Below are 27,387 nucleotides of genomic sequence, written 5' to 3' on the forward strand. Positions count from 1 at the left end.
CCTTACCAAGTGCCTGCACCTGCTGTCCTTTGAAATTCAAGAACCCCCACCAACTAAGGATGTTTCTCGACAAACCCTACCTCCTATGGGCTTCTTAGAATAACCCTTTGGGGGCAATTTTCAGTGCCAAGAACCCTAAGGTTCTTCAAAGAACTTTGAGGATCTTAGACGAACCCTTATTGAACCCCCCTAATTGTTAGAGTGTATCCCACTGATAATGCCTTGCATTACACCTGGGAAGAAAACACTTACATTGTCTCAATTTACCTCATGGCCATTGGCTCAGCTTACCCCAAGGCAAACATTTTGACTATATTAGCCCACACAGCTACAAGGATGCACTTACTGTATATTGCTAGGTTTAGGACCTCCTATTGAAGCTCATAGAGAATCCAACTGATGTATAGAACAATCTTAAAATTATCTATTTTGGTTTAGATACAAGCTTCATGAAACCTCTAACACAATACATTAATTTGACTTGTTGAAAATATGTTTTTTGGACCTAGCTTGCTTACCACTTTTTCCATGTGGTTTCTTCATTCACATACTCCATGAAATGATGAGCTCTTCCGAAATATTTGGCCATATTTATTTCATACAGCCAATCATGATAATCTTGTTGTTACCTCTCCGATACACGTCTGGCCATGTGACTGCAACGCCATAACACTTTGACTCCTTCTCTGCAACTCCATAAAACGTTCATTCCTTCTCTGCAACTCCATAACACTTTCATTCCTTCTCTGCAACTCCATAACACTTTCATTCCTTCTCTGCAACTCCATAACACTTTGACTCCTTCTCTGCAACTCCATAACACTTTGACTCCTTCTCTGCAACTCCATAACACTTTGACTCCTTCTCTGCAACTCCATAACACTTTCATTCCTTCTCTGCAACTCCATAAAACTTTCATTCCTTCTCTGCAACTCCATAACACTTTCATTCCTTCTCTGCAACTCCAGAAAACTTTCATTCCTTCTCTGCAACTCCAGAAAACTTTCATTCCTTCTCTGTGACTCCATAACACTTTCATTCCTTCTCTGCAACTCCATAACACTTTCATTCCTTCTCTGCAACTCCATAACACTTTCATTCCTTCTCTGCAACTCCATAAAACTTTCATTCCTTCTCTGCAACTCCATAACACTTTGACTCCTTCTCTGCAACTCCATAACACTTTGACTCCTTCTCTGCAACTCCATAACACTTTCATTCCTTCTCTGCAACTCCATAACACTTTGACTCCTTCTCTGCAACTCCATAACACTTTCATTCCTTCTCTGCAACTCCATAAAACTTTCATTCCTTCTCTGCAACTCCATAACACTTTCATTCCTTCTCTGCAACTCCATAAAACTTTCATTCCTTCTCTGCAACTCCATAACACTTTCATTCCTTCTCTGCAACTCCATAACACTTTCATTCCTTCTCTGCAACTCCATAACACTTTCATTCCTTCTCTGCAACTCCATAAAACTTTCATTCCTTCTCTGCAACTCCATAACACTTTCATTCCTTCTCTGCAACTCCATAACTCTTTCATTCCTTCTCTGCAACTCCATAACACTTTCATTCCTTCTCTGCAACTCCAGAAAACTTTCATTCCTTCTCTGCAACTCCATAAAACTTTCATTCCTTCTCTGCAACTCCATAACACTTTCATTCCTTCTCTGCAACTCCATAACACTTTCATTCCTTCTCTGCAACTCCAGAAAACTTTCATTCCTTCTCTGCAACTCCATAACACTTTCATTCCTTCTCTGCAACTCCATAACACTTTCATTCCTTCTCTGCTTTCACTTAATAGTAATATTTACCATAACAACTCCCTGCCTCCATCCACTTAATTTAATTTACCTGTTTGACAATTCCTCTTTTGTAAACGAAAGGCAGTAGTAATTCAGCTGGGTCATGGAGTAATTGTTTGGCTTTAAAGATTCTGTAAAATAAGTGAGTCAGGAAACATGTAGAGGTTAAAGAGCTTTGCTAAAAGATTAATGCTGAAAGGTTAGCAAAGATGTGGATGTTTGTTTCTACGCAGGTATGCAGTGTGAGATAAAGTGGTAGAGGGCAAAAGAGAGAGAAAGAAAGAGAGAGAGAGAGAGAGAGTTAGAGAGAGAAGAGCAACTGCTCAGAAGGTAATTTATGAAGTGGCAACAATCAAATCCCACACAGACCAATGCGCTCAAAGACAAACAAACCCCAACATATGCAAAGCAGCAGACTGCATCCTCACTTTTTAAATGGTGTGACCAACGCTTTGGGGATAGCAAATAACAACACCTGCATGAAAAAAAGACCAAAGAGAATTTGATTGAGGAGGACAGGGCAAACACCAATTGCAGCACTCTCAATGTGCTCTTGAAGATATACACTTAGACACACACAAACAATAGCATCAACTCTCTGATACACTCATCTCCCTAGATGTTAATGTTGTGGGGCAAGCTATCGCTTGTTGTCATGACTACTCATCTGCTGTGACACAAGGGGATGTTGACATGGATTGTCTCTAGATGAGAGCCGGGACCAGAATGGACATGGACACAGGAAGCTGAGGAATTGGCTAAATTCGCATGTTAATCAAACAATAACTGTGAGTCGGCATCTATTCATGCTGCCCTATGTGAAGACACAAACTAGGGCTTGCTTTCCTCTCTTTCAAATAATCTATTAGTGTTGTTTTCTAAACTCCCTGGTTACAATCGAAAAACCAAACTTTTGGTCATGCCGATGGATTTGCCATATTTGAGAATTGTGCCTTTTTTGTACGAATAATTACATCTTTGGGAAAAGACAATTGAGTTTATACATTCCATGGCAAGCTACATTCCACGGCAAGGTTCAGTTGTCCTTCAGGGATGAACACCTCCAGTGTTCCCTTCCATCACATACTGTAGCTCTTCCCAAACATCTTCTCTCCTCGCCCCTTACTCGTTTCCCTCCCTGGGAGAGCCGGGACCATTGAGGGTAAGCAACCCATTGGGGTCAGGAAGTGAAAAAAGTTATCTTGGAACAGTAGGCTAACTTTATTGACTGAGCAATGTATATTGTCAAAGAAGCTTGGACAGTGTCTGAAATCCACATTTCTTGATACGTCCCTCTGGTTTACATACATGTACAGAGAAATAATACATGTATTCTGGGCCTATATACCATTATTGTAGAGCAGTGAGAGATACAAAAGAGATATCCATGGGGAGAAAGAAAAATAAACTAGAAAAATGTTGCCCCTTTATACAGGGTTAGTTGTATCCGCTTCCTCCGGTGAATACAGACATGGAGGTATTCAATACCTACTATAGGTTGTAAGGCTGTGAAAACTTTCTCTAATCTGACTTACGCTTGCTCCAAGTTGACTTCAAATAAAGGTCAGTTATGGAAGGTAGCTGAATTGTAACTGCTGTTTTGGTAGGCTGGTAGGGAAATGTCATTGCAATTAAATCAGCTAAATTGTGTAGAGCTCGGTGCAGCGAAAGAAAAAAACTATCTTCATCAGACTGTAGGTGAGAGAATGAGCAACATATTGTGTAAAGCATAAGGAGAGAGACCAAAAATATACAATTTAAGGTGTTACTGTCTCCCCCCGCTCTTCTTTCTCAAAACTGTGATAATCATAGTGATCCTTTCACCTCTCCCGTCCTTCACTCTTCATTTTCACTCTATTTTTCACAAGTCCTCAGATACATGTAAATCCAGCAGTTCATCTGAGAAAGAGAGAGAGAAAGGGGCATCGGGGTGTGATAATGACTTGGACTGGAATGGGGGAATGGGTAGGGAGGGATGGGCACACACGCATACACACGCATACACACACACACACACACACACACACACACACACACACACACACACACACACACACACACACACACACACACACACACACACACACACACACACACACACACACACCCAATAGAACGCACACATACATATATACATACATAAACCTCTCTCTATCCAGACATGGTTGTGCAATGCCCCCTGCAGTGCCAGCTGCCGATTGGGATGGCAGCGCCCAGAGAGCGGTACCAACCCTCTTGGAGCAGGAGCTGTGGGCGAAGGTACCCACTCCTCTACTGGGTCTCTGTGGGCAGGGCCAGGACAGCCAGCCAGGGTGGTAATAGAGTAAATAACTCAAATGAGACTGAGTGTGAATTACTTCTCTCTGTGATGTCTGATGGACTAGAGGACCCACTGTGATACTGACCAGGGGGTCCCACTCTGAGAGCTGTGGGGGGGTGGATTGTCTGAGAGGGTGTTTAATACAGGTGCTGAAGGAAGGGGTTTGGAGAGAGAGGAGTCCCATATAACACACGTACACACACAGTCTTACAAATGTGAATCCACAAAAATCCTCAAAACGGACTTTCCTTCATTAAGAGATGTTCAGTGTGACAATACCTGTGAGTTATCGTCATGTGCGTCGGACACTTCCCTCCATGTCTTACCACACAAACTGACTTGTGTCTTACATACATAATTGCTTGCTAACCTAATTATGGTATCGCATGTCCCATCAAACATTTTACTTTATATTATGCTAAAGAACAAACACCATAGTCTGGTAATCATGGTATCACTAATTTAGAAATGTGTGTCTCCTTGCTTGATAATTGCCAATCTGGAACCTACCTGTAACCAAAAAGGGTCCTTCAAAGGGTTATCCAATGGGGACAGCCAAAGAACCCTTTAAGGTTAGATAGCACTTTTTTCTAGGAGTGTACACACGCCTGTAAAGTTTATGGTCGTGTTCCTCTGATCAGATGTTGAGTTGAGTTGAGTTTGAGTTTATTTTTACAGGGACAGTGCACATTAATCAACGTTTCAGTAAAAGTGCCGGTTTTAGCCAGCCGGCTAATTTTCAACCGCAGTCCCTGGGCAGGTTATTAAAAACAATTACAATATAGACAATAGCAACATAGAACAAGACATAGCATACAGACATAGCAACATAGGACAAGCAAGACGTAGCATACAGACAGAGCAACATAGAACAAAAAGCAGTAAGACAAAATTCATAAAAGCAACAAAGTGTTTCCACACCTCACAGACAACAGACATGGAAAGCGGCAACACACAGCTAGGGACCATGTTCACAAATCTGATTGACCTTTAGCCATGTCTTCAAGCATTTTGTGAAAGTGTGATATGTGGTGCAGTTATGTGTGTCTGATGGCAGTGTATTCCAGACATGGGAAGCTCTCACAGAGAAAGCGGATTTACTAAAGGTGCTTTTCCTTAGGGGAACTATACAGTCACCTCTCATGGCAGACCTTGTAGATCTGCTGCCATATGTTTGGGTTTTCTGTTTAACAAAAATACTGAGTGGAGGGGGAGCCAAGCCATTTAGGATCTTGAATACAAGACATGCGTCGGTGTATTGCACAAGATTTTCCCAACTCAGGAGCTCATGCTTTCTGAGGATGTGACAGTGATGATGGCTATTGGGCTTCCTATCAAGCACTTTGAGAGCCTGTTTGTAGACAGACTGAATAGGTCTTACTGTTGTACAGCAAGCTTGGGCCCAACTAGTCAAGCAGTATGTTAAGTGGGGGAGTATCATAGATTTGAAGTACAGTTTTGCTACCTCTGTAGTCAAACAATTTCGTATAAATCGGAAATTAGCTAGGTTGAATTTGGTTATTTGAATTACCTTTTTCACATGCTTTTTAAAAGAGAGGTTGGAATCAAGTATGATGCCAAGGTACTTAAAATCAGATACCACCTGGAGCTTCTCCCCTGACACATAGACATCTGGCTCAGTAGCATCTGTTGCCCTCTTTGTGAAGAACATGCAAACAGTTTTTTTCACATTGAGATGCAAACACGAGTCACTGAGCCACTTTGTAACCTGGACCATTACAGTAGTGAGTTCTTGTGCAGCTTGTTGTTTGCTCTTTGCATGCACATATATCACTGTATCATCTGCATACATTTGAACTTCAGACCCAGTACAGACAGAAGGCAGATCATTAATGTACAGGCTGAACAGGAGGGGCCCCAGTATTGACCCTTGGGGCACACCCACATCATAGCTAAGAGTGGGCGACAGCTCATTGCTCACTCTGACACACTGAGTTCTGCCTTCAAGGTATGATTTCATCCATCTCAAGGCATCGGGGGAAAAGTTGAACTTGGACAATTTTGTGATGAGAATCTCATGGTTAACAGTATCAAAAGCCTTCCTTAGGTCCAGAAACACAGCCCCAACAACGCCCCCTTTGTCCATCTTGGACTTCACATTTTCCAGAAGAAAGCAGTTGGCCGTTTCTGTGGAGTGTTTCGCTCTGAAGCCAAACTGCATGGAATGTAATGTGAAGGGGCTGTTGTTGAGGTGGGCAATCAGTTGTTCTGCTACACACTTTTCAACAACCTTTGACACCACAGGTAGTATACTAATGGGCCTGTAGTTACTCACGTCAGCAGGGTCGCCTGATTTAAAGATGGCCGTTATTATGGCCGACTTCCATACCCTTGGAAACACCCCGAGACCAATAGATGTGTTGGTGACCTTAGTAATGGGGCCAATGAGTGACTCTTTGTAGTTTTTAAGAAAGGTAGAGTCCATCCCAAACACATCTTTGGCTTTAGAGTTCTTTAGTGAGCTAATCACCTTGTCCACCTTTGACTCAGAAACCTCCCTTATGATGAAGACATGTTGAGCATCATTTACTAGCACTGAGCCCAAGAAACCAGTGGAGGGGTTCTGTGTCAGTACCCTGACAGAGTCAATAAAGTAGGAATTGAAGGCTATTGCTATTTCGACTGCATCCTGTGTTAGATTGTTATTCACCATGATTTCTAGTCTTTTTGCAGTGTTACTATGGTCTTTCCCTGTTAACTTTTTTAGATTCTCCCAGATCAGTTTAGAATTTCCCTTTGCTTCACCAATTATGTTAATAAAAAAGTTTGCCTTGGCCTGTCTGATTTCTTTCATCACCTTATTTCTCAACATGGTAAACCTACGTCTGTCATGCTCTAATTTGGATCTTAGGGCTATTTTTAGATAATAATCTCGTTCCTTCATCAATTTCCAGATTTCTCCATTTAGCCAAGGAAGAGTGCTCTTTTGGCCAGGTTTGGATTTGATTTTCTTTAGGAAACCATTTAATGTAGTCTGGATTGTGGATAGAAAAACTTGACTATCAGCTTCCACGTCTGCATAGGACAAGAGATCATTCCAGTTAATTCCCTTAATTGCGTTTTCAAAATAGCTTAATTCACTCTTAGGTATTCTTAGTTGATCAGGCTTTCTAACAGTAGAGAGGTTAAACCTGCTCTTAGACAGCTTTCTGGCTATAAGTGTCAGATTATGATCAGATAGCCCAGTAACCATATTGAATGATTTAGTCACTCTCTCTGGTTTATTACTGAACACCAAATCAATCTGTGTTTTAGAGCAACAAGTCACCCTGGTTGGCCCTTTAACTAGCTGTGTAAGGTCAAAGGTATTAGTGATCCGTTTGAGGGTTTTCCTACAACACTTGTCTTCATAATTAATGTTAAAATCTCCCATTAAGATGACCTCTTTCCCAAAATCACATTCCCTAAGCATGTTATTAAACTGATCAAAAAACACACTTTTGGTGGAAGGTGGCCTATACATTCCAATGAGGGTAAAAGACATTTGGGGAGACAGTGTAATGTTCAGGCCAATACATTCTAGTTCATTATCACATGACCACTCAATTTGTTTACATCGGATATGTTCTTTAATGTAAATCATCACACCCCCTCCTCTTCCTTCAGTCCTGTCTCTCCTGAAAACATTGTAGCCAGGCACAATCAAAGCAGCAGATGGAGAGTTTTTATGGAGCCATGTCTCTGAGAGGCAGAGAAAGTCAAGGTTGGAGTCTGTGAGTAGATGTTGAATTTGATCACTTTTTGGAATGACACTACGAATGTTCAAGTGTCCCCCTAGTAGTCCCTTGGGCTTAGCTCGTGGGTCCCAGATGACTCGAGAGTGATTGACACATTGAAAAAAGTTAAATTTTCTGTGTTTTCTGACGGCTGGGTTTAGGCCGTTTTGTTTCGTTTTGATTAGGGGCAGTTCGGTAGCGCAATTAACAATCCCTCCCGCCTGCACTGGATGCGGGGAACTAATTAAAACAGCTTGCGTACCAGAAGCAGAGTCAGGGATCGCATATAGCGACTTTGGTATGTTTGAAGAGTCAAAATCTATCCTGGAGCCGGGTGAGTCGAGAGAAACCATAGGACCATAGCACTCACCCACTTCCACAGCGGCGACGATCAGTGGACGAGGCCATCCACCGCTTTCCACTCCGGTGCGTATCGCTGGCTCGGTGATGTTGGGCCCAGGATTGAGTTGCACATCCCCGGAGAGCAGGAGGGTAGTGAACAGGTAGTTTAACAGTTTCCGATAAATGTTGGACTTGTGTTTGTTGCGCCTAAGCGGTTCAGTAGAATAAGGAGCGAGGTATACTTGGCCATTATTCAGAACATTATGGTATGCTGTGTACTGTCCGCTCCCGTGGAACGGTGAACCAATGTGTTTGGTGTTAATATTCTCCGGTAGTAGATTGATTGTGTCATCCCAGCAAGGACGCACTGAGATTATCAGTAGAACAGCTACATAACTGACAATCATGGCAGAGTACTGGAGATAAAACACATAATTGCGCTTTAACTCTTTGCATGAGTTACTTAGCTGGGGTCGGCGTACACCTGATGGTTTAGATAAAATTACAGCATTCGAATGAGAAGCGGCACCTGCCGCACCACCCTGTCTTCCGTCCGCCATTTTGCCAAGGTGTCAATTATCCTTCTGTTGCTGATTCATTCCAGATCTTACAACGCCTGGATAGGTATTTTACATATCACCTATCCACATAAAATGGTATAACAATCGGCACAGACGATGACGTAACCATTGGTTAATACATGCAAAGTCTGAGCAGGAGAACATGACCTATAGCTTTAGGCACGGGTTGCGCGCCTCGGTAGCCTGGTTCTTTAGGTGCTATCTAGAACCAAAAACGGTTCTTCGGCTGTCCCCATAGGATAACCCTTTTGATGAACCCCTTCTGGTTCCAGGTAGAACCCTTTTGTGTTCATTCTAGAACCCTAGTTCTCCTATGGGGACAGACATTTGGAACTTTTTTTCTAGCTGCCAAGAAGCCATTTCAGGCTATCAATCAACTTAGAGTAGCTAGCTTGTCTAACTACAGTATCTTAGCTGGCATGACTTCTGTCAAGGTTGGTAGACTTTAGGAAAGTAAGCAATATTTAAATGTACTAACTAAGACTTACATTCCTTTCAATATTTTACCCAGATTTTAGCAGAGATGCAGAGAATCATATTTTGTAAAAAATAAAAATTACAAAAAAACGCCAGTCAGAAAGAGACTGCTCAAGAGGTATGCTTAGATATGCATTTTATACATAAAACTAAGCATAATGATTATGGCTCTAGATTGCAGGAAAAAGGTGTTTCAGGTGTTTGAAAAATGCTAAATTCACCAATTGGGACCACCCCTCAGCCATCCTCACGTACTTTGTGCCCCGTCAGATTTTGGGGGTGCATGACACCCCTGCTCGGAAGCCTGGTTCTTTAGGCATGGGTTGTTCGCCTCGGTAGGCTGGTTTCTTCCATTTAGGGCATTGTTCACCAACTGGTGGCCTTTGGGCCGAATTTGGCCCGCGGGTGATTTTATTCTTAGTTTTATATATTATTTATTACCACCTTCCATTACATCTACCATACACTCCAGCATTCCTATACTGTATACACCACCTAAAGAACTGCAGCCCATAAAGATGTTATCAGCACTACAGCAACTTCAATACAAAGCCCTGATTGAAACCACTTCAAAACTAAACCAGGGAGCCCAGCTTCAAAGGGGATGATACCGCGGCAACTAATGCAACCAAAAATATATACATATATTTTCCTGATTAAGTGACCTCAAACCAGGTTACATGTTCATTCCTATTCAGTGTCAACGCTCAAGTTCAGAGTTGATTGTAGAGTACACCACAGGCTGCTGAACAAAGACTTCCGTGACTTCAGTGGAAATGCTTTAAAATTCCAATAAATAAATAATAATAAAAAAGACTTCATTGACAGTCGGAGTCCCTAGGTGTGGAAAGACTCCACTTATCATTTCAAAGGCAGACACTTCCCTCACCTCCCGACTCAAACCCACAGAAAGGGATTTGAGAACTTGCAAAACAAAACAAAAAAAGTTCCTGAAGTCCTACCAGCTAAAACATGGGCCGTTATCCGTATGCAGTGTTTTCTGGTAGTGATGGGTAAAGAGTGGGTTTGGAGTTTGTGATCTTGTCCTGACCTTCTTCTTCATCCATAATGCACCATCAGTTTATAAACCGCTATGAAAGTTTAATAGAGAAAAACTCCTCTGCTTGTCTTGCTGTGGCGCTGCTGTGACAGCCTAATCTTTAATCACAACGCTGGCGAGGGAGGGGGATGTCAGTGAGCGTTTCTGCAAACAGTGCTGTGATCTTCTAAAAGGCCTGCACCTGGACCATGAGCATCGCTCTATATATTCCACCCACCCCCGTCTCCCTATTTCTCTGTCCTTCTGTTTATACCTGTAGACATGTATTCTTCTATGCTCTTTGTCTCTTATGTCCTCTCTCTTTCTCTCTCTCTCTCTCTCTGCCAACCGACCCCATCTCTTCACCCTCCCGCTCTTTCTCTCATCTCAGAGGTGACACAGGTCCCGACACTCAATGGAGTCCCTTCCCTCTCCACAACATGACTGACCTCACCAGCTGAGGCATACTCCTGTACGTGTCTGCCTTGGTAACACAGAGTTCCTCTGACTGAGTCGCCATTGCACGGCACAGCAAAGAAACACGGACACATAGAACAGGACACAGTACATCCGAGCAGCTGAACTGGACATGGATATACACTATATATACAACAGTATGTGGACACCCCTTCATTTGAGTGGATTCTGCTATGTCAGCCACACCCGTTGCTGACAGGTGTTTAAAATTGAGCACACAGCCATGTAACCTCCATAGACAAACGTTGGCAGTAGAAAGGCCTTCCTGAAGAGCTCAGGGACTTTCAACGTGGGACCGTCGTAGAGGGTCGGCTCGAGTGGTGTAAAGCTCGCTGCCATTGGACTCTGGAGCAGTGGAAACGCGTTCTCTGGAGTGATGATTCATGCTTCACCATCTGGGATGAATTGGAACGCCGACTGCGAGCCAGGTCTTATCGCCCAACATCAGTGCCCGACCTCACTAATGCTCTTGTGGCTGAATGGAAGCAAGTCCCCGCATCTAGTGGAAAGCCTTCCCAGATTATATTCCATTATAAGACCCCCACCAACTCTGTATCCGAGCCACTTTCCCTCTGTCTTTACTTTTCTGGAATACAGAGGAAGTTTCATGACTGCTAACTGTCCTTTGATAGCAGAGCCCAAGCTTTCTGAACATTAAATATTTTTATTTGTTTGGGGGGATTTTGGTTGGATTGCCAATAAATCCTGTTGCATGCAGGTATATCCTGAAGATATGAGCTCCATATCTCCCCCAATGATGTTGGTATGGTGTCTGTCTGGTGATGCTTGTTGAATGCAGATGGATAAAGCAGGAGATCAATGCTGAGGGAAAGGCATGGGCCTGCAAACATGCATCAATGTACTGCAGAGATAAAAAAAATGCCTACATGTATACTATAGGTAATACATATATTATAATACTCGTAAATAATCAAATCAATCACTTGTACTACAATGATCAATGCCACACGTGTCTAAAATACAAGGCCACACATGGTAGTGGTAGATCTTTGCTTTTTGTGCTTCTAAATATTTCCATCGCTACTGAAGTTGCCATTCCGTCTCATTTAAAATGACAGTTGCTTGGCATTGTATAGTTGTATCCATGTGTGTCACTTCAGCTTTTACCACCAAAATACTGTACAATATCTCTGCTTAATGGTGATTGAAATGTGTGTAACATCTGTCAAGGCAACCACTTAATGTCAACATGTCAGAGGTAGCAGGGAGGAACTAAGTCCAAAACTACTGGACTGTCAAATCACACGCCGTAGGGAACAGATTTCTGTGGATCTGCTAGCAATAAAAAGAATCAGCAAGGTTTTGACATGGATTTCATATGGCATCGCTCATGTCTCCGAATTAATCCCGCCGCAAAATTATGGCTTCTTTTCATCCCATTTCCATGGTTACGCTGTCAAAGCTCGTGAGAGGAGAGGAAGAGTGAAGCGGAAGAGAAAGGAAAGACTGGGCGGCTTTGATTTTCTTAACGTTTCAACAGATGAAAAAGCGGAATCTAATCTTAACAGAGAGCAAATTACATTTTACTGGGCTTCTATTGTTCTATGAAAAGGAGGGTGAAAAAAGCTGAAATGACAAAGAGACTCATAATTATGTTACAAGTTAAGGCATTTTAATTAACTGTGTTTTTCCTGTCTATGAGTGTGGGTGGTGGGGGAGTATGCAGGGAAGATGACCAGCTTGACTGAAAGAGAGCAGGACAGCATCCCTAAGGAAAAGAGTGGTAGCTGGTTAGAGAAAGGAGAGATAGGGATAAAACACAAAACAACTGGCTGCAGCTCTCGATACCGTACTCCATACTGTACAAAAATAACAAATTCAACATAGGCATCAAAATCCTGAACTGAAGACTATCCTACACTCCTAGCACATAGTCACTGTTGGATTTTGCCTGAAAGGTCTGAAAGGTAACACTTTTCATATAGCTTGTTTTGTTTGAATGTAACTGTGAAAGAAGCTGCAATAATGTCTGTCAAGAAAATATCCTTCCTATGTTGGGAGCTATCCACAATTCCTTCGAATGTGATGTTCAACTCACCATAAGAACAACAATGCTGAAAACCACTGATGGTCGGCCAGTGGCTGGGTTGTCTAAACGGAGCTGACCTGTCATTACCACCCACACCAACACACGTCTCTGGCCACTGGAACACAGGACATTCCAGCCACCCAGGGACAATGAGAAGAGAGTGACGGTGGACCACAGTATTCAATTTATGGAGGAAGGAGTAGCTGGATGAATTAACGGTCTGCCAAGAACATAATGTAAGAACACAAGACATTCAGTCCTTGACCTTGAACAATGCACCAACATTGATACCTGTACACACTAACCCCCACCCCCACCCGTGGTATGGTGGTGTGTTCAGTTGGAGGGGAATACAGCTCTCTACCTCTAGCCTCCACAGCTTATCAATGTGCTTCTGCGTTGTGTTTACATATCCTGGTGACCCACAAGATGGCTGTGCGGGAGAGATGGAGCAAGGGAGAAAGGGAGGGGATGAATAATCTCTAAGAAAGCACATGCATATGCAAACCAACCTTAACCCCTCCCCCTAAAATGCATGCATGCACACACACACACACACACACACACACACACACACACACACACACACACACACACACACACACACACACACACACACACACACACACACACACACACACACACACACTCACTAACCGATACAATCTCCATCCTACTTGTATGAATATGAAGCTCAGATTCCAAATGCAGAGGTATGAGTAATGGGAGGTTGAAGAGATTTGCTATATTTCCTCTCTCGTTCTTGAATTTTTCCTCTCTCTCTCTCTCTCTCTCTCTCTCTCTCTCTCTCTCTCTCTCTCTCTCTCTCTCTCTCTCTCTCTCTCTCTCTCTCTCTCTCTCTCTCTCTCTCTCTCGGCCAGTTGTAGTGGTCTGTGGCAGCCGTCTTCGTATGCATGCTCCATTGTGCTGGGGCTGCTTTGTTGTCTCTCTGGCTGATGCCATCCTTCCTCGGCTCAAACAACGGTTCCGCGGTGACGCTGGACACGGCGGTCATGTTCCATTTGCCCATGTGCATTATCTCCCAATCCCCTGGCCCTTTGGTCCCCACAGCTCCCCCTGTCCCCTTGCTCTGAATAGAGTCTAAAGCCATTATGAAGAGAAACACACTGACAGAGAGGGGGAGTGGGAGGGAAACGAGAGAGAAAGGGGGAGTCAGGGAAATGAGAGAGTGGACAGACGCACAGCTGAGGGAGAAACAGAGAAATAGAGAAAAGGGGAGGCCCGTTCTTCCATCCTGTGTTGGGACTGGGTGCGATGCATACTAATGACATCATTACAACCGGACACTCTCCCAGATCATGTTTACTCTGTTATGGTTCCTCTCACCTTCCACCTCCCTCACCCAATTTCCAATATCCCTTAGATTTTTTTCTCCTACTTTTCCACCCTTTCACGTTCTTTCTTTTTGAGAGAAATGTAAATAGCAGAGGGTAATTTTGGTGTATTTGGCCAAAATGCAGGCCTTCATAGTTGGTGGTAATACAGCCTGTGCTGTGCTCTGTGTGTGGGTGGTGCTCCTCTCTGCAAAGCCTCTCTTTTCCATTGCATTGAACTTGACCTCGAGTGACCCTTCTATAATGAGTGAATTGAAAACATCTCCCATTGGAATGCAGTGTGTAGATCCCGGCTATGCATGCTGCTGCTTTTCTTTCTTTCCACTGTTTGATGAATTAAAGGGCCAGCGTAAACATTTCCCTCACCTGCAAACACACGCGCACAGGCACTCGCGCACGCAGGCACGCACACACACTGTGCACGCTAAAGGGGGGGGTCAATAATAAACACTTTATGAAGTTGTGATAAAGCCATAGCGAGGGAACTGTAACTCAGTCTGCAAATCAGTCTGCTTGTTACAGTGTGAATGTACTGTATGTCTAGCGCAAACACCACAAGCGTATGTGTGAGCATAACAAAATATTAGCTAGGCTCTTACATTTCTGGTTACATAGATGGGTTTGGGTCACATAGATGGGATGTAATATAGAAAAAGTACATTAAAAGTATTTCTTAGTCATTTTAATGCTGGTGTGGGTACAAATTCTGACTGTAGAAGGTGTTAAAAAAAAATTCTAGCCACATTGTGAGTTCGGTATTGTGACTCCATTATTTGCTTCCAATAATAGCAGACATCGCCGTGTCAATAGGTTTCCAAGGTTTCCAGAAATCAAAAGTTATGATTTTTGCTTATTTTCGTCATGGATATGCTTTTGAAAAGCTTATTAAAACACAGTGGTTGGTTTAGATGCTTTCATTGGTTTGAGTGGATAGAAGTGACTTTGTGTTGATGTGGTGGTGGTGTGTGTATCGGAAGGATGTGTGTGTGGCCAAATGTGTCCAAGCCTGACGGTGTGGTGATAGGCCCTGTTTGATCTTAATCCTGATCTACCATCCCTTGACGTTGTCGCAATCCATCACTTACAGCCCTGACACAGACACAAGCATGCACACACACACCCACACACGCACACCCACACACGCACACACACACACACACACACACACACACACACACACACACACACACACACACACACACACACACACACACACACACACACACACACACACACACACACACACACACACACACACACACACACGCACACACACACACACACACACTAGGGGGAGGGGCCTGTAAAACAACCCTAGAGGAAGTTCATGAATAATAAGCAGGTGTGAAGGGGAGTGGTCCAGTTTGAGCAATACCCCCCGCCCCCATATCCTCGGCTCTGCAGTGCCCTCACACCCCTCCTCCATCACCATGTTTATGCATGGCCTCCTGTTTCATATGTATCCGCCACATCATTTCTCCTGTTGTTCTGGGAACTGATGATACGGGCTGCATTAGGAATGATGACCCGTACACAGATTACAGCGCTGTCAGAACAGCACACACACACACATAGGGAAGAACATACACACACATAAACAGGCACAAACACACATAAATAGGCCCTGGCGCTGAAAACAATACCCCAGGCGGCCCGATACCTCACCCTTGTTACGCCACCATCAGAAAGGACTCAAAACACACAGCAACCAGCTCTGACAAAACAACATTTTATTTAGGGTTGAATATGCATGGAGCTGAGAAAACAACATGTTTTATCTTTATATATATATATTTATATATATATATATATATATTGAAGCGTATGGCATTGTGCATGTAAAAGACGTGTTAATGGCGTAAGAGAACATGTCGTGGTGTTGCGTGTTTTCTAAGAGACGTGTGGGGCAGGAGAAGTATGTGGTAATGTAGGCTGGTCTGAACGCTCGTTTAACTTCATCCAGGAAGCATAACATTATTTACTTCCTCTTTCTACGGGCATAGCGGGAACGGATGCAAACGTATCATCATCAGCACAGCGTCTTGTTTCTCCCACCTCTTTTTGTAAAGTGCAGAATGTCATTCACCTATTTACCTTGTAGCCTATAAGCACTGAACAATACTTCACTTTCCACACGCTTGCTGTTTAACCTATGGGCTCACTCTTGCAATTATCACCTTCCCCTCTCTTAACTGGTGGGTGTAAATCTTGGGATTTAACTTAACTTATCTTATTCAACTTACCCTTGTCTTCTCACTTTTCGTGTTTCAGCAACAGTTTGACAACCATTCACCTCCCCACCACCACCAGCTATAATAACCTTAAAGGACAACTTGATATAGTCCCAAAGGGTTTTGCTTGTCAGCGCTCAAGTTTTCCAGATATGCAATTTTTTAAAATACAGAAATCATCCCTGTATGATGCATTTTGCATCATATGATGCTGCTTTGCGTTATATAGTATTTTCAAAGTTTTTTATCTTGAACATTTGAGTGCTGACAAGCAACACATTTTGGGACTATATCAACAATGGACTAATGAAAAAAATACCATAAAGATAGTTTTTGGGTGGAATCTTCCTTTAAGGCCCATCATTGGGACCCCTTTCCTCCAGCAGGGGGGAGGCAGGCTTTGGATACCAGCAGCCCCGCATAGGGCTACCTGCCATCACATCATCTGGCTCCATACGAGGCCATTCCCCAAACGATTAAATAAAATGTCATATTGCATTCCGTCTTTGTTGTTCATTCAGTTAAGCCTGTACTCGGTTGAATTGTATGTGTGGTCATATAATAGTATAAGGTATAAGTGTAGACAGTTTGTGTCTGATCAGAAATATGAAACAATATCTCCTCCATCCTCCCTCCTCCTCTTTCTCTTTCTCTTTCTCCCACTCCCTTCCTCCCTCCCTGTCTCTCTCTTTTCCCCTATTGCTCTCTCTCGCTGTCTCTCTATCTGTGTCCCTCTCTCCCTCTCTCTGTCAGCCTTCCGTATAATACATTTCTCCTGTCATTTGTAGTTGGAGAAAGAGACACCATCTGATCCTACCTTTTTATGCCTTTCTTCTTCTTCTTCAAAGATCTGACTGCCGGAAAAAATTATGCATAATGTTTATCATGGACAAGTGAAAAACAAGACCTAATACATAATTAATAAGCAACAATGCGTATTTTTTAACATTTCCATATCAAATAAATATCATCTCAAGTTTGAAAAGAATTATAGATATAAAATAAATATGTGACGTGAAAGATCAGATATTAACTCCAATATGGTTTCCAATTGGAGTATATTTCTCTCCAACTACCGAGTAACAAACGAGAGATCAGAGATACGCAGGCCTTCCAATGGACCACATCTGTCACCCATTACTGTAGGTCACCTACATTTAGACAGGTGGGAATGTGGACTCTCTCTCGCTCTCTCACTCTCTCTCTCGCTCTCTCTCTCTCGCTCTCTCTCTCTCTCGCTCTCTCTCTCTCTCGCTCTCTCTCTCTCTCTCTCTCTCTCTCGCTCTCTCTCTCTCGCTCTCTCTCTCTCGCTCTCTCTCTCACACACACACACACACACACACACACACCCACACACACACACACACACACACACACACACACACACACACACACACACACACACACACACACACACACACACACACACACACACACACACACACAAACACACACACACACAGTGCTGCCTGGTTTTCTGTGTCAGTGTGTCTAGGCCTGTGAGTGTTTTCAGAGTCCTGTTAAAGAGAGAGCCTTGGCAGGACCAGACACACTCACCTCACCCCCTAGACCCACACAGAGGCAAGGTTATCATATTCCCCAAACGCTGCCAGAAACACACGTCTGCTGGGACATTTACACAAACACACACACACACACACGTCCGTGCTTGCATGCATACACACACACGGGTGCATAGAGTATACACACAAATGTGCACGCGCACCCTCACACACCCTTTAGGGGTTCTAAGCATGCCTAGGTATATAGTATTACAGCCGGAAAGGCTTGGGCTATGGAGAATAAGGGTTAAGGGGGTAGAGTGTGTGTGCCTGTGGGATGGGGGGTATGACAGGGCAGAGTGGTGTATGCTACAACTGTGCCTTCTGCTGGCCAGTGAGTAGAACTATAGCCTAGGTCATTGGAAGGGAGGTGGGCCGCTAGAAACCCTGACCCCAGTACAACCACCAGGGATCAAACACAGGAGAGTAGCAGGGAAATGGAAACCAATGACACAGAGTGGGCGACTTCAGGTCAAATCTAATGAAATGATAGGGGAATTCCAATTGGCCAAAATATATGTATGATGTTTTGGATCTTCCTGAAATCATCTGGTAATCAAAAACAAGACAACAGCAAAACATCTGAACAGACCTTAGGAAAGTGGTTTGTAAAGGGCTTCCAAGAGTGGTTTTCAAATGCTGCTCTTTTTATAATCACTGTTATAACAAGAGGATGAGATAGTGAGGGGGGAGGGTGCAACTGATTAGCGGTGTTACCTTCAAGTAGGTTTCGGTTTTGTTGGGGTGTTTTGGACAGGGATCGCAGATGGCCATAAGCATTTGGGGATGGGGGACGGCCGTAAGCCTCTTCTTCTGGTGCCAAAGGTTGCATGTTCAAATCCAGAGATAGAAAGTTGTTTTTTTAGTTATTTTTAAGCCTATCCCAAACCTTAACCCTTACCTTAACCATTTTGAGTTAATGCCTAACCTTAAGAATTCTGAGTTAATATCTAAATGTATCCCTATAAATGTATCCCTATGTTGATGTGGGGCACCGTCCTCAAACAATCGCATGGCATGCTTTCGCAGTAAAGCCTATTGTAAATCGGACAATGCAGTTAGATTAACAAGAATTTCAGTTTTTAACCGATATAAGACACTTGTAGATATAAGACACTTGTATGTACCTAGATGTTTAATATCCATAATTTTTACGATTATTTATTTGAATTGTCCCCGGACTTTGAACTACTCCCCTCTGGGCGCAGGTATAGGGCACCCCTCAGAAGGAAAAACAGAACTAGACAATCATTTGTACCAGGTGTGATATCCCTCCTAATTACAATAGCTCTGGCTAATGTTCCTATTGACCCAGTAAGGCCAGCAGGCTAGTCTCTTTTTATTGGTATGTTACTGTAATGAAAGTTGTATTGTCAATTTGTTTTGTATTTAAACACCACTTTAAACGTGTACATGACACTGCAACAAAATTTCCCCAAGGGGACAATACAGTCAATAAAGTAAAGTAAAGACGTGCTGTACCTATGAAGTCCGTGGTCCATCAATTCATGATAACCACATTAGCTAACCACCATGCTAGCTCACCAGCCACATACAAAAGCAGCGGGGCCTCGGACCTCGTCAAGCTGTGACTGGAATAGCTTTGCAATTTGCCCCGGCAGAAAACAGCATTTTGATCTTAATGAATGGCAAACGGCCGTCATTAAAAGTGGTAGGGATTATTTGGGGGTGCTGGGTATGTTGCGGGGGCCGTGCGGGCTTCCTGGCTGTCTTGGAGGGCCTAGCTCTGATCCTTCATTAAAGACATCACAGCAGGACCTATTCACAGGACCCTCAAAGAGATGGCCTGCGTTTAAAAGCCATTTTCATAAATCTACACACATATTCTCAGACTGTTTAATGGAAGTTATATGAGGCGACTGGGCACTGTGTGTGTGTGTGTGTGTCCATGTGTGTGTGTTTGCTAATGACCAGCATGTGCTAATTACTGTCTCTGTATATTGAATGCTCTCTCTGCTCACTCTCTGTTCTACCTTAATTGCATTAAACTTGGCCTGGTGATTGGCTACACTGGGAGTCGGAGAGGAACAGAGAGGGAGAGTGCCCCATTCACTGACAGCTGGTCAGACAACTAATGGACCCTTGGTGTGTGTGTGTGTGTGTGTGTGTGTGTGTGTGTGTGTGTGTGTGTGTGTGTGTGTGTGTGTGTGTGTGTGTGTGTGTGTGTGTGTGTGTGTGTGTGTGTGTGTGTGTGTGTGTGTGTGTGTTTACTTGGTCTGTGTGCGTGCTTCTTTACTTGGTCTGCTTTATTTTACTCAGTTGTGTGATCGTGACATGCAACCAACACATATTTACCCATTCCTGAGTCAGACTAGGCACTGACAAGAACAGCTCAGACAGAAATGTTCCTCTTTCTCTATCAATGTGACAGTGATGTTCAAGATGTCAAGTCCTATCTTTCTCATTGTAGATTCACTTCCTCATTATACACTTTATATTCCCTCAGTTATCACCCTTTTCTAATATACAGTACCAGTCAACAGTTTGGACACACCTACTCATTCAGTGAAGGAAAAGCAGCCAACAAGTGCTCAGCATATGTGGGAACTCCTTTAAGACTGTTGGAAATGCATTCCAGGTGAAGCTGGTTGAGAGAATGCCAAGCGTGTGCAAAGCTGTCATCAAAGGCAAAGGGTGGCTACTTTGAAGAATCTCAAAAAGAAAATATATATATATTTAGATTTGTTTAACACTTTTTTGGTTACTACATGATTCCATATGTGTTATTTAATAGTTTTGATGTCTTCACTATCATTATACAATGTACATTCTATTTATTTTCAACTCTCCATTTCGCAGCTTTTCTCTTATTGAATGAAACTCTGACATTGTCCTTTTTGCCTCAGTGGCTTGATGTTAACTTTTTCTACCAAAGTTCGCAAAACATTGGAGTGTAGGCTATTTGACACGTTACAGTTAGGCCCTAAAGTTTAGGTTTAGGCTACACACTAACGGCAGATAAAAATAATGAAAGAAAAACCTCAATGTAGCCTATAGATATGAATTCCACAAGAATAATACATTTATGGATTTTTAATGCATTTTTTTTCTCTTTCTTCAACCCACCCACCCTAAACCCGCCCTCCCTGCGGCAGGTTTTGAGTCAACCCGCACATCACTAGCTCCTACCTATGGGTCGTTCTTCAATTTCTGATTGATGTCTCCAAAACGAGAATGGCAATATGCAACATGCACCTAGTGTACTAAACATGAAGACCTTCTTCCCCACCCCTTTGCCTCAATTTGTCAGGGCATGGACCACAAGGTGTCGAAAGCGTTCCACAGAGATGCTGGCCCATGTAGACGCCAATGCTTCCCACAGTTGTGCCAACTTGGCTGCATGTCCTTTGGGTGGTGGACCATTCTTGGTACACATGGGAAACTGTTGAGCATGAAAAACCCAGCAGAGTTGCAGTTCTTTACACAAACCGGTGTGCCTGGCACCTACTACCATACTCCGTTCAAAGGCACTTAAATCTTTTGTCTTTCCCATTCACCCTCTGAATGGCACACATACACAATCCATATCTCAACTGTCTCAAGGCTTAACAATCCTTCTTTAACCTGTCTCCTCCCCATCATCTACACTGATTGAAGTGGATTTAACAAGTGACATCAATAAGGGATCGTAGCTTTCACCTGGTCAGTCTATGTCATGGAAAGAGCATGTTAATGTTTTGTACGCTCAGTGTATATGTACACAAGTAACAAATACAAATAGACCTAGATTGGAAGAGAATAGTACATGCGTGAATAAAGACAGATGGGTATAGATATAGTAGGCTTATATGTTTATATATATTCGCACAAACACAGACATGAATGCATAAAAGCAAACAGAAAAGTACTGACTGGTTGTAGGGTGTCCCAGCCCTGCCTCGGCCCCCCAAACCCCCGACTGAGCGCAGAAAGAGAGACCCCCAGACGGGGAGAGACAGGGTGATGGGGGAATCATTCCTGCGGCTGGGGCTATCCAAGGGGAAATTAGCCAGCACTTAGCTCCATACATGCACAGCAGCCTCAGCTGGGAGTCCATGAGATGAGATCCAAGCATGGAGACATGAAAGAGACACTATACTGCCCCAGAGCACAAAGAGAGCTCCACAACACTGCAGCCTCGCTAAGGGAGATGTTTAAGTGTGTGTGTGAGAGACTGTTTGTGAGAGCAAGTAATGTGTGTGTGTGCGGGGGAATGGGGGGGGGGCATTTTTTTAAACAAAATGTCCAACAACATCAAACATTTGGAGGAATGGGAGATGTGAAAAATCCACAACATGGCGAATAGATGCTTCAAAGAGTCCACTTCTAACCCTTTGACTAACGTCCTGAGGACATGTACACACACCCCACACAAGTCCCCTATGAGTCAGGAGGTCATGGCAAATACATGCCCTGGGTGTACCAGCAACACAGCCTCTCTGCCGAGGAAAAGGAGAGAGGGATGGAGCGGAGGAGGGGTGATGCTTGGCTATATACATGCCATTATTTTATAACTGATGTGTAAAAACAATATGAGTGTGTTTGTATGTGTGTGTGTGCATGCCCATGGCCCAGCAGTAACTCCATGTTTATCAACTCTATATTATGGTCGCATCATCATTTACAATGGGAGCATCTGCTCATTACCTAGCCTGTGCATGAGACAAATTGTTTTTACAGGGAGTCAGCCATAGGGACACTCAACGACGGAGTGCAAATCTAGATACCCGCACAGGACGATTTACAAAAGCTGTTACTCCAAAACCAGATTTAGAGAAACGCTTATATTTTAGGGGGATCAAATAATTAGCCAGGGCTGTTATGGAGGCACAAAGCTATTGGTGAATTTGGAAAAAACAGGGCTTTGTAGAAATCCCATCGAGTCGAAGCGTTTTATGGCTACCTACAGCTGTGGAGTAAACACACATATCACATCTGGCTACATGACTCTAATTTATCTGCTTTGCTCCTAAATTAAAGTCCCGGTGCTTTGCAATGGGAAACCAGTGGGAAGCAGAAAAGGAGAATTCCCATCTCCTCTCTCCCATTTAGCATATTAGCTCCTGTAACCAGCGAGGATCAAGGGGGACGAGTCAGAAAGCAAAGCACCTAGCAGAAGAAGAAAAAGACACGTGACGAAACGCTTTATTCAGACTATGACTGAGCCTGCTGCTTAGACCTAATGGAAACTAGCAGTGGAAAACGTGCTACTCATCCATGATTCAGTCCATTCTTTTGCCTGAAAATATGACAAAGAAAGTCTTGGTTGTCTGAAAGTATAGAAATGTAAACAATTAGACGAAAGTGAAGTGATACAAACAGGCAAATCAGATAGATGCATCCTACTGCAAATTGTAAAACAATTTGGAAATCAGCCAATAGAAACTAACAATACCAGTACCAGTGAGGGGAGCTATGGGAGGTAGAGTACTGTATAGGTAAACTAAACCCCTTCCTCCCCTGTTCCCTGATCAGGTTGATATGAGGCGATGATGAGCAGTGTGACGCGATGGCTAGGACATATCTGAGGCTGTCAGGACGCATCGAGACGGCCGGTGCCATCCCTCAACCTGAAGGCTGACATTATTCTCCATCTTTCTGAGAGGATGGGGGGGGGTAATATCTTTGACATTCATGGATGCGTGGACCCCCCGCGGCTACGTGACAGCATGGTAGAGAGTGATGCCATCACCACCAGTCCCCCGAATCAGTGGTCACCAGTGTGCCTGGGGGCAAGGGGGCGATGGGGTGAGGAGAGGGTGGGGACGACAGGGCTGAGACAGATTAGATGGGTATGTATCATAATCCTCCTAGGAAAGATAGCCTGGTTATTTCACACAAAAATGCAGGTACACACACACATGCACACACACACATGCACACACAGGAACACACAGGCAGACACACACTCCATAATGCATTTGTAGGGACAAACATGTAGACACATACACTCACAAGCACATACACCTCCATCTGAGTAGATCTGAAACACCGTTCACAAAGCCTCATTCCCAAACTGTCAAAATATATGATCACTATTCTTTTAAAACCACATAGCGACACCTCTCCCTGCATTACAAAGTTATATCCATATTTTAATAAAAGCCGAACAGCATTTGTGTAGATTTACTGTACTACCAAAAACATACAGTGCTCCACTGAGTGAACTTCATATACTCCCGGTCATTAATATACTGCACAACTAGCCTCAGCCATAAGCATAGAGCAGTATTTCCATATGCTGTATAATCCTTCATGTCAAGACTCTCCGCCCCAACCAAGGCCTTATTAGGTCTGGGAGTCCCCTCTGTAATAAGAATCAGTTCCACAGAGACATATAGGCTCGCTCTCTGTGTATGAGACCCTATCTCCATATGCTCTGAGCAGGCTGTATATATCTACACTACATGACCAAAAGTATGTGGACACCTGCTTGTCAAACATCTCATTCCAAAATCATCGGCATTAATATAGAATTGGTCCCCCCTTTGCTGCTATAACAGCCTCCACCCTTCTGGGAAGGCTTTCCACTAGATGATGGAACGTTGCTGTGGGGTCTTGCTTCTTTTCAGCCAGAAGAGCCTTAGTGACGTCGGGCACTGATGTTAGGCAATTAGGCCTGGCTCGCTGTCAGCTTTTCAATTCATCCCAAAGGTGTTCGATGGGGTTGAGGTCAGGGCTCTGGGCAGGCCAGTCAAGTTCTTCCACACCTATCTCAACAAACAATTTCTGTATAGGCCTAACTTTGTGCACGGGGGGATTGTCATGCTGAAACAGAAAAGGGCCTTTCCCAAACTGTTGCCACAAAGTTGGAAGCACAGAATTGTCTAGAATGTCATTGTATGCTGTAGTGTTAAGATGTCCCTTCACTGAAACTAAGGAGCCTAGCCAGATCCATGATAAACAGACCCAGACCATTATTCCTCCTCCACCAAACTTTACAGTTGGCACCATGCATTGGGGCAGGTAGCGTTCTCCTGGCATCCTCCAATCCCAGATTCATCCATCGGATTGCCAGATGGTTAAGCGTGATTCATCACTCCAGAGAACGCGTTTCCACTGATTCAGAGTCCAATGGCGGTGAGCTTTATTCTACTCCAGCCGATGCTTGGCATTGCGCATGGTAATCTTAGGCTTGTGTGCAGCTGTTCGGCCATGGAAACCCATTTCATGAAGCTCCCGACGAACAGTTCTTGTGCTGACGAACAGTTATTGTGCTGACGTTGCTTCCAGAGGCAGTTTAGAACTTGGTAGTGAGTGCTGCAACCGAGGACAGGCGATTTTTACAAGCTACGCAGCACTCTGCGGTCCCATTCTGTGAGCTTGTGTGGCCTACAACTTTGCAGCTGACCCGTTGTTGCTCTTAGATGTTTCGACTTCACAATAACAGTACATACAGTTGACCGGGGCAGCTCTAGCAGGACAGAAATTTGACAAACTGACTTGTTGTAAAGGTGGTGTCATATGACGGTGCCATGTTGAAAGTCCCTGAGCTCTTCAGTAAGGCCATTCTACTACCAATGTTTGTCTATGGAGTTTGACAGGCTGTGTGCTTGATTTTATACATCTGTCAGCAACGGGTGTGGCTGAAATAGCCTATTCCACTAATTTGAAAGGGTGTCCACATACTTTTGTATATACAGTATAGTGTCCCATAGTATAGTGTCCCATCTCTGTCTGGTCTTTTCACTGGTCTATGAATCCTCATAGGCCATTACGTGAGCATCAGGACACTCTCAAGCGGTCGAGAGGCGCAAGAGGTAGAGAGACAGGAGGATGCAGTCACCGGAGACCAGTGTGTGTGTGTGTGTGTGTGTGTGTGTGTGTGTGTGTGTGTGTGTGTGTGTGTGTGTGTGTGTGTGTGGGGGGGGGGGGGGGGGGGGGGGGATTTGGTGGGGTTGTAAAGTTGGTGGTGTGTGGTGTGTGGTGTGTGGTGTTGACAGCTTTGACTCCCTAGTGGGGAGAACACAAACAAGGTCCCATGTGGTTCAGGGAGAGAAAGGGGAGCTGTGACACATTTATGACACTCTCTTCCCCCTTCTTCAACCCTTCTCTCTTTCGCTCTCTCTCTCCCTCTCACACACACAGATATGGAGTCAAATCGGATTCAAAAGTCGAACGGGCGCGAGATGGCATGCTTGAAACATCATTGCGTGAGCAAACACAAACACTTAAGTCGAGAGAGAAAACGTGTTCAAACGAGCAGAGGACATGTCCCGCGAGCATGACTTTAAGCGAGCAGAATTACATTGCCGCACTCAGTAAATACATTTGAGAGCAGAGATGTTTGTTCCCCTGAAGAAAAACTTAATACATGTCAAAACTCAGAAATTACTGCACTCTCACAAATACACCGTGTCCCCAAAATGTTCCAGTTTGCGCTGCAAAATCCATCTTGCTCTCGCAACTGCATACTATAATATCTAGCCAATTAACATAGTGTGTAGCAGTCTACTGAAATGCAATTGGTCAGGTTTATTGACCAATCACAGCTTGACTGCTCACTAAACTAAGAAAATCCATAGGTAAATTGTTAGGATCATAAGAAAAGCCATGTATGAAACATGAAACGTAAACGTGAAATTTCATCTGTGAACATACAAACACCATGTTACGATTACAGAGTAACATTTTAGGCTTGAACAAATCTTGTTTTGCAATTCTGACAATTCTGACTCATCTCAACCCCCCCCAAAAAACATACACCAAACAGCCTGTGAGGAGTGGAACAAGAACAAGCATAACACAATATATAGTTGAAGTCGGAAGTTCACATACACCTTAGCCAAATACATTTAAGCTCAGTTTTTCACAATTCCTGACATTAAATCCTAGTAAAAATTACCTGTCTTAGGTAAGTTAGGATCAACCCTTTATTTTAAGAAAGTAAAATGTCAGAATAATAGTAGAGCAAATTATTTATTTCAGCTTTCATTTGTTTCATCACATTCTCAGTGGGTCTGAAGTTAACATACACTCAGTTAGTATTTGGTAGCATTGCCGTTAAAATGTTTAACTTGGATCAAACGTTTCGGGTAGCCTTCCACAAGCTTCCCACAATAAGTTGGGTGAATTTTGGACAATTCCTCCTGACAGAGATGGTGTAATTGAGTCAGGTTTGTAGGCTTCCTTGCTCGCACATGCTTTTTCAGTTCTGCCCACATATTTTCTATGGGATTGAGGTCAGGGCTTTGGGATGTCTTAAACTTCCTGACTGATTTCTTGAAATGTTGCTTCAATATATCCACATCATTTTTCTTCCTCATGAAGCCATCTATTTTGTGAAGTGCACCAGTCCCTCCTGCAGAAAAGCACCCCCACAACATGATGCTGCCACCCCCGTGCTTCACGGTCGAGATGGTGTTCTTCAGACCAGAGGACATTTCTCCAAAAAGTACAATC

The sequence above is a fragment of the Salvelinus namaycush genome, chromosome 4 (assembly GCF_016432855.1).
Source record: "Salvelinus namaycush isolate Seneca chromosome 4, SaNama_1.0, whole genome shotgun sequence".
Lineage (NCBI taxonomy): Eukaryota > Metazoa > Chordata > Actinopteri > Salmoniformes > Salmonidae > Salvelinus > Salvelinus namaycush.